Source organism: Pongo abelii, chromosome 20 (genome assembly GCF_028885655.2).
Source record: "Pongo abelii isolate AG06213 chromosome 20, NHGRI_mPonAbe1-v2.0_pri, whole genome shotgun sequence".
Classification (NCBI taxonomy): domain Eukaryota; kingdom Metazoa; phylum Chordata; class Mammalia; order Primates; family Hominidae; genus Pongo; species Pongo abelii.
Genome location: NC_072005.2, coordinates 63085336 through 63094283, shown reverse-complemented (window position 1 = coordinate 63094283; position 8948 = coordinate 63085336). Strand labels below are relative to the sequence as shown.

Here is an 8948-nt window from a genome sequence, read left to right as displayed (position 1 = left end):
CTATGCTAGGAAGATCAAATATATATTTCACAATATCATACTCTCTTATTCCTATTCTTCAATCTGTCTTTGAAAATATTTTATAAACTCCTATCTCTAGTTTATCTCCCAATCCTGTACCATCCCTTCCAAAATCCTGTTATGCCCTTCAATTGCTTCATTTAATTGTCTGACCAAAGTTGCCAGTGACAAAGAACATCATAGAAGCTGGGAATTTTATTTGAGGAAATAAAAAAAATGCAACTATGATATCAGCAAAAAATACTAACTGAAACTTTTTTTTGAGATAGAGTCTTGCTCTGTCACCCAGGCTGGAGTGCAGTGGCGCAGTCTCAGCTCACTGCAAGCTCCACCTCCCAGGTTCATGCCATTCTCCTGCTTCAGCCTCCCGAGTAGCTGGGACTACAGGCGCGTGCCACCACACCTGGCTAATTTTTTTTGTATTTTTAGTAGAGACGGGGTTTCATCTGTTAGCCAGGATGGTCTCAATCTCCTGACCTCCTGATCTGTCTGCCTCGGCCTCCCAAAGTGCTGGGATTACAGGCATGAGCCACCGAGCCCAGCTGAAACATTGTTTATAATAAAATGTTGAACAAAAACAATATAGCTACTGTCACGGGTAGCAACTAGATAGGGCTTGTATCAAAGGTGGTAAACAGTCTCATATTTACCAGGACAGTCCTAAAGAAAGGCAGATTTATTAGAGAAAGTATGAAAATACACTGCAGGGTTGCAACTGGCAGCACAGGAGAGAAGGAGCTGTCTGCAAAGAGGCAGGAGCTGGAAGGAAGTTTTATAGGGTCATCCTGGAGAGAGCTGTTGTTTGATTAGCCATCTCTCAGAACAACTGTTCATTGTTCTTCCCCACTGAGGCCCCTTCGTCATTGTTGCTTACTTATCAGGACTCCACAGCTACAAGTAGAAGAATGGTCAAATAAATAACAGTATGTTGTAAACCAAAAGGTATTGGAGACAGGTCTCAATCGATTTGGAAAGTTTATTTTCCCATGGTTAAGGAAGCACTGACAGTCTCAGGAGGTTCTGATGACATGTGCCCAAGGTGGTTGGGGTACAGCTTGCTTTTATACATTTTAGGGAGATATGAGACATCAATCACTATGTGTAAGATGTACAGTGGTTCAGTCAGGTAAGGTGGAAAAATTGGAGGTGGAGGCTTCCAGGTCATAAATAGATACGGGACAAAAGGTTGCATTCTTTTGAGTTATTGATTAGCTTTCCACTGAATACACAATTTAGTCTGGCTCCATGAATTTGCATTTTTACCTAAACAATAGGTCCAAGGAAGCAATCAGATATGCATTTCTCTCAGGTGAGCCTCAGAGGGATGACTTTGAATTCTTTCTGTCCTTTGTCCGAAAGGAATTTCCTTGTGGGCAAATTGTGAGGGAGGTATGTAGTTTTTTATCTTTATAGCTATTGTATTTAGGAATCAAATGAGAGGCAGCCCTGCCTGACATAGTTCCCAGCTTGACTTTTCCCTTTGCTTAGTGATTTTGGAGTCCTTAGATTTTTTTTTTTTGAGACAGAGTCTCGCCCTGTTGCCCAGGCTGGAGTGCAATGGTGTGATCTCTGCTCACTGCAGCCTCTGCCTCCCAGGTTCAAGCTATTCTCCTACCTCAGCCTCCTGAGTAGCTGGTATTACAGGTGCACACCACCACACCTGCTTAATTTTTTTTTTTTTTAATCTTTAGTAGAGACAGGGTTTCCTATGTTGGCCAGGCTGGTCTCAATCTCCTGACCTCGTGATCCACCCGCCTCGGCCTCCCAAAGTGCTAGAATCACAGGCATGAGCCACTGTGCGCAACTGGAGTCCTGAGATTTATTTTCCTTTCACATCTATCTGACTGAAAACTATACAACTTTTTAAAAGAATAATTGCATGGCAATGAAGCAACATGTAAAAATACTTCTTGTGTTAAGGTTTCTTAAAGGAGGAACAAAGCTGATAAAATTGCATTATGACTGCAACATTGGAAAACTGTTCCTAAAAAGTAAAAGGAACATAATCCACAAAAATTGTAGTTGGGTTGTGTTTGAGTGTTGAAATTGTTAGAAATAAATTTTTGGTGCCGCAAAAGAAATAGCATTTGAACAGAAATTGTCTCAGCAAGGCAATTTTACTTCTATAGAAGGTTGCATCTTGCGGATGGAGCAATGGTGAGAGCACACCTGAACAAGGGAGGGGAAGGGGTTCTTATCCCTGACACAGGTAGCCCCTACTGCTGCATCGTTCCCCTATTGGCTAGGGTTGGACTGCACAGTCTAAGCTAATTCCGATTGGCTATTTTAAAGACAGCAGGGGTTAAGAGCCAGAGTGGTGGGGTGAGCAGTTTTGGCAGGAAAGACGGTTACGGAGTAGGTGACTAAAGGTGACTTAGGTTAGAGTGGGTGACCAGGGGTGACTCAGGATGGAGCAAGTGACCAGGGGAACAGATGTGAACTACTGATCAGAACTGGCAGGGAGGTTGTTTACTGAAACTAGGGGCAAGGAGATGAAGAGAATGAGGAAGTTAAACTTTAAAATGGAAAACAAAGAACTGAACATACTGACACAGACTCTTTGAGGAGAAACTTAGAACTCACTGTATTTAACAAAATTATGATTGATAGCTTCCCCTCGCTTTTTCAAACCAGACAAGCCTTGTTTAAAATAAGGCATCAGTAAACTTCCAGGTTTTTGCAGTCTTTTCGACATTTCACAAATGTGTGAAGAGAGTAGGCATCTTTATGAAACCACCTTTGCAAAAACTGTTATCAGTGAGAAAAATTATTACAGTAAACTGAGCTAACCCACCTATCTTGCCTTTCCCTTAATTATGCCTGGGCTATAGGGCTGAGCTAACTTTGGAAGACATTTACGCTATAGTTTAAATAACAGGCTTTGCCCAAAACTCAATTGTTTTTGTAAAGCTAATGGGAGGCCATCAGTCTAGGAGGAGAGGAGTCTGGGTCCTGCTAAGGTGGCACCATTATTCAACTGTCAGCCATTATTCCAAAGGTTATAGGATATGCCACTTTCCCAATTACTACTGCAAATGACATCACTACTGTAGAACCTCAGATTGGCCTTTTGAGATATCTTTTCAGGTTTTTTCATGTCTGACACCCATGGCTCCACCTGGACCTGATGGTTCCACTTGGACTAACCAACCCAGCTCCTGTGGCACCACCCAGAAGCAATTCACCCCACACAAGGAGAGCTTTGACCCCCTATGATTTCATCTCCAGCTCAAAAAATCAGCAGCAAGCACCTGTTATCTGGCCACTCCCACCCCTTCCCCCAAAGTGACTTTGAAAAACCTCTAATATAAGAGCTTTGGATTAGATGATTTGAGTACGAACTCCATTTCCCATGTGGCATGGCCAGCCTCATGTCTATTAACCTCTTTCTCTACTACAATGCCATGGTCTTTCTTTATGCAGTGGGCAGGAAGAACCCTTTGGGCGGTGGTAACATTTTTTATTTTTAGCCATTATCTCTTAAGCTTCTCCTTTTGGCACAGCCTTCTACAAAGCTTGGTAAGAGTCAGTAAATAAACTTTGATTTGCTTAAAAACCACATTTATTCTTTGTCTCAGGTGAGCAGCAACTATTTGGGCTGGTGGCGCAGAGGTAAAAGAACTTACCAAGACAGCTGTGGGTGAAGAAAGGCAGATTTATTAAAGACAGTATCAAAGTATGTTATCAGGGAGCAACAGGCAGAATCAGTGGCAGAGGAGCTGACTGCAAGGAAACAAAGGCTTGCTGGACGTTTTATAGGATGGTTCCTGGGCTGATTGATAATGCCAAGGCAGCAGGGAGCTAACCTGCATTCTTCTGTCAACCGAGGTGTTTGATGAAAGTGGATGCGTGCGTTTGATGATAAACAGGAAGTTTGTGAGTTATGTTCATTATTTGCTCAGGAGGGCTGTATGTCCTGGGTCATAAAGAAAAGCAAGCCTATAGCTTATCTGCTTCCTTTTTTTGTTTATATATCCTGGACCATGAAGAAAATGCAGATCTATAGCTTATTTGTTTTATCTCTTTGCTTTCTCCTGGTCCCACCAGCCTGACTCCTTTTCCCTACATAGGAATCCACATTCTTCCTAAACGGGTAATCAGCAGACATATGTCTACCTAGCACACCCAAGTTTAACATAATTATCTAAATGCAAAATCTTGAGGAATAAAGATAAAAAACCCTCTAGCAGGCACAGCGGCTCATGCCTGTAATCCCAAGTGACATAGGAGTTAAAAAGAAATTATTTAGGCAGACAGTGAGGGTAAGGAAATCCTCAGTAAGGTTTTCCTTTTAATGAAAAGCAGCCCCCAAGTCATTTCTTTTCTAACAAAGAGCAGCCTGAAAAATCAAGCTGCAGACATACATAAGCAAGCTGGAAGTTTGCACGGGTAAATGCCAGCAGCTGTGCCAATAGGAAAAAGCTGCCTGGGGGCCAGGCATGTCCAACATCACAGCTCCATCTTCCCTTTTCTTTGTCAACCACGTGTACAGTACGGAACATACAACATGGCCCGGTCAGGTAGGGACCCCATCTGCATAATAAAAGATTAGGGTGGGGCAGCCAGCTTCTGATTGGCACACCTGGTCCAACCAATCTTTGGGGCCTACGTAAATCAGACACCACCTCCTGAAGCCAGTCTATAAAACCTCATGCCCTTCGCCACGGACTGGAAGTCCTACTTGGGAGCCCTTTTCTCTCTGCGGGAGCTAGAGCTATTCTCTTTTCTCTTTTGCCTATTAAACCTCTGCTCTTAAACTCACTTCTTGTGTGTCCACATCCTTGATTCCCTTGGCGTGAGACAACGAACCTCAGGTATTTACCCCAGACAATGATGCAGCTTCACCATCATTTTGGAAGGCTGAAGCAAGACGATCACTTGAGCTCAGGAGTTCAAGACCAGCCTGGGCAATACAGTGAGGCCCCCATCTCTACAAAAAAAAAGAAAAATTAGCTGGTGTGGTGGCACGCACCTGTGTTCTTAGCTACTTGGGAGGCTGAGGTAGGAGGATCGCTTAAGCCCAGGAGGTTGAGGCTGCAGTAAGCCATTTGTACCACTGTGGCAAGCCAGATGTCACAAAAACTGAACAGGCAGGCCTTCATAAGAACTGTTCTAGCATTGACTAAATGGTTAGGTTAAATATTAAAGGCTGAGAGAGCCAGCACCCTAACACAAAGGCTGATGATTTGAAGCATGACAAGATAATGAAGGAATGGTCACACTCCTTATACCAGGATCCATTTAGGATTAAACAAGTTTTACTGGGGGTCTAAAGAAACTCTCCAGACCTCCATAACTTAGTAGGAGACAAGATAAGGGTAATTACCTTTGGCACTTGGACCCATCTAGAGTAAGTAAAATTACTGAGGCTCCAGAGTAATGTCCCCAAGACTCAGACCTTAGTTATAGATTAGAAGAAATTAATCACTTGTGTCTTTAGATGAATGCACACTAACATGTAGACATATAGCTTAGAAGGTAGATAAGCACTGGAAAACTTCGTAATTTTGAGTTGGTCTGGCAATATTTTTCTGGCCCTCCCTGTACCCGGTTACAGAAATAAAACTCTCTTCTTTCACAGTTCATCAGCATCTTGTCATAGGGCTGCGAGAATCAGCAGCCTGACCTTCAGTTCAGTCCAGGAACACCACTGCACACCAGCTTGGGTGACAGAGTGAGACCTTGTCTCTTAAAAAAAAAAAAAAGTCCTCAGAGAGAGAAGGCCACATGTATTTTGTCCTCAGTGGTCATAAGGAAGATGCAATACATTTATTTTTCTCCTGGATTAGTACTGGAGAAAAGCCTTTTATCCTTTTTCTTTTTTGGCTATGGATGTCCAGTTGCTCCAGCACTGTTTGTTGAAAAGGTTATACTTCCTCCATGGAAATTTATTATTATTATAATGCACAGATTTTAGGTCAGAAAAATTGGGGGAGGTGCCCAAGGTCACTCAGGGAGTAAGTAGCTAAGATTGGGTTAGAACCCACTTTGTTGTGTGATTCCTTGCTTGGTTTACTATGCACAACAGAATATGGCCCACCTCCCCACAGCTGATCTCATTCAAGTGATAATGGGTGATCCTGAAATAGAAGGAATCTGGCAGAAGCATGGATATGGCTGGGGATAACAGGAGAGGGAGCTGCTGGAGTAACTCTGTGGGCAGCAAGCAACCCAGGTGCCGAGGCAAGAGACTGAGGACATGAGCTGTTCCAGTATAATATAAAACAAGAATAGTTATACCAGATATAGATCTTAGATATGATTATATATGAATATCATTAATCATTAGTTTGTAGCAATTACTCTTTATTCCAATATTATAATAATCCTCGCTCTATAATCATAACCTAGGAAAAGCCAGGCCATACAGAGATAGGAGCTGAGGGGACATAGTGAGAAGTGACCAGAAAAGAGTGCGAGCCTTCTGTTATGCCCAGACAGGGCCACCAGAGGGCTCCTTGGTCTAGTGGTGACACCAGTGTCTGGGAAGACGCCTGTTGCCAAGCGGACCGTGGTCTAGCGGTAGTGTTAGTGTCAAGGAAAAACACCCGCTACTTAGCGGACCGGGAAAGGGAGTCTCCCTTTCCCAGGGGGAGTTTAGAGAAGACTCTACTCCTCCACCACTTGTGGAGGGCCTGACTAATGTCAGGCCCACCCGCAGTTATCTGGAGGCCTAACCGTCTCCCTGTGATGCTGTGCTTCAGTGGTCACGCTCCTAGTCCGCCTTCATGTTCCATCCTGTACACCTGGCTCTGCCATTTAGTTGGCAGTAGCAAATTAGTGAAAGTACTAAAAGTCTCTAATAAGTAGAAATAATGGTGTAAGCTCTCTCTCTCTTTCTCCTCTCTCTCTCTACCTCGGCTGCCAGGTAGGAAAGGGCCCCCTGTCCAGTGGACACGTGACCCACGTGGCCTTACCTATCATTGGAGATGGCTCACACTCATGCTGCCCCTTTGTCTTGTATCCAGTAAATATCAGCGCAGCCTGGCATTCAGGGCCACTACCGGTCTCCACGTCTTGGTGGTAGTGGTCCCCCAGGCCCAGTTGTCTTTTCTTTTATCTCTTTGTCTTGTGTCTTTATTTCTACAATCTCTCGTCTCCGCACATGGGGAAAAACCCACCAACCCTGTGGGGCTGGACCCTACAAACTCTGCATGTGCTTTGGCACAGGAGTGTGTACTGGGAAGTGGCTGACAAAAGACCTATGGATTCCATGGAATGGAAAGGCTAGCTCAGAGCATTCTCATACTCTTAAAAGGAAGAAACTGGAAGCCACCCTCTAAAAGGACCCTGAATGATCCCTGCCTCCTAGTACTTATACTCTTGTGTAGTCTCCACCTACTTAGACTCACGGCTGATTTTGTGACCAAGGGTGTAATGGTGTATGACTTCAGAGGCTTGGTTCAGAGTCAGAAGTGGCCATTTCATCATCCTCTAAATTTCTCTTTGGCAGATTAATGAATGTGAGAAAGTAAAAATGGTATAGAAGAAAGTTAGCCTGAGAGATGGCTGGTTTTGTACCTGTTTGGTCCTTTTCCTTCCTTTCCTCCGTAAGCAAATACTGATGCATGTACATATAGACACACTCAACACAGTGGGATGTTAAAGGGAAACTAGAGCCACTCGCCCCTTCCCAAGATCAGAGAACATACGAAAGATGATGACTTATTGCATCTACCCTCTCCTCTTGAACTCACAACACTGTCCTGAACCACAAATAAGGTCAAGTAGGATAAATCTACAACTGTCTCCTCAACTGTCTGCTCACAAGTGTGAAATTCAACCATCCTTGCTGAAGTTGTCTCTTAATATCAGTCATCAGCAATAACCAACCTCTAAGCTTTGCTTACATTATTAAATCATTTTATTTGACCCTCAGGACAAAGCTGCAAGCCCAGCATTACATTCTTCCTTTTATGGACAAAAAAACTGAGATAGGCATGAAGAAACTAATAAATGGCTGAAATGCTATTTGAATCCACATCTGTCTAACTCTAAAAGTGTGCTTTCCACCACATCACTGCGCCTGCAACGAAAATGCAGCCTCTACCCTCTCCTGAAGAATGTGTAAAGAGGCAATATGGTATGTTTTGGAAAAAGCATCTTTGCAGAAAGAAAGCATGAGCTTCAGTCATATCAGCATCCTTATCCAGCAGCAGTAGCATTATTTTACATGTATTAGCTCAGTTACTCCTCCCCAACAACTCAATGAATTAGATGCTACAATCATCCTCTTTCAAATGTGGAGACTGAGGCACATCTCTAAGACTGGAGTTCAGGCATTCTGGCTCCAGTCTTAGAGATGGTTAAGGGTTCACACTCTTAACCACTTATTACACCATAGAGCTCACCAGGTCTGAGGGAAACAGGATCAAATCAAAAGAGTCACTCAGGACTCCCGGCCTGACTCAAGGACAAACTGTTCCACCTCGGACAAGGAGGGTTTCCGCATTCTGAGACCCAGCATAACAGGTCCTGACCAGCATCTGGTACTCAGACTCCCGATCCTACTAGATGTGTAAAGTCCAGGGCTTTTCACACTTGATGACACCAAAGCTGCCTAAAAACAAGAGAGAATTAACAACTACCTGTGGCGGTCTGATATTTGGCCAAGAGATGCCGCCCCATAAAACTCCTTTACGTCTTTATAACGTTTTTATTTTGCGTTCTCCTTCATAACCCACATTTAATTCACCATAGATGTAATGTTTAAAATTAGTTACCAGATAAACTCTTACGCTTCCAAACTTTAAAGTTCCTTCGAAACCTTCTGGTAAAACTGTTTTTCCACGGAATTGGGAACTTAACCGATGAGGGAATCTTCCACAGCCGCACACAGTTGTGTATCCACCGCTAAACGGTCCCAGTCACACATTCAACGACCCACGCGGAGTCAGAAGCGACCACCACACACCGTCACAATCACG

At 43.6% G+C, this 8948-nt stretch overlaps 1 long non-coding RNA gene across 1 annotated transcript; it reads right to left on the bottom strand.

Annotated features, from left to right (window-relative positions):
- Nucleotides 1–3656: 3656 nt before the first annotated feature.
- On the bottom strand, nucleotides 3657–8881 carry LOC134760665 (uncharacterized). The gene is made up of 3 exons (XR_010138526.1): nucleotides 8745–8881; nucleotides 4784–8581; nucleotides 3657–3937 (listed from the first exon to the last, which is right to left on the bottom strand). It is a non-coding gene; the product is annotated as an uncharacterized LOC134760665 (long non-coding RNA).
- Nucleotides 8882–8948: the final 67 nt, after the last annotated feature.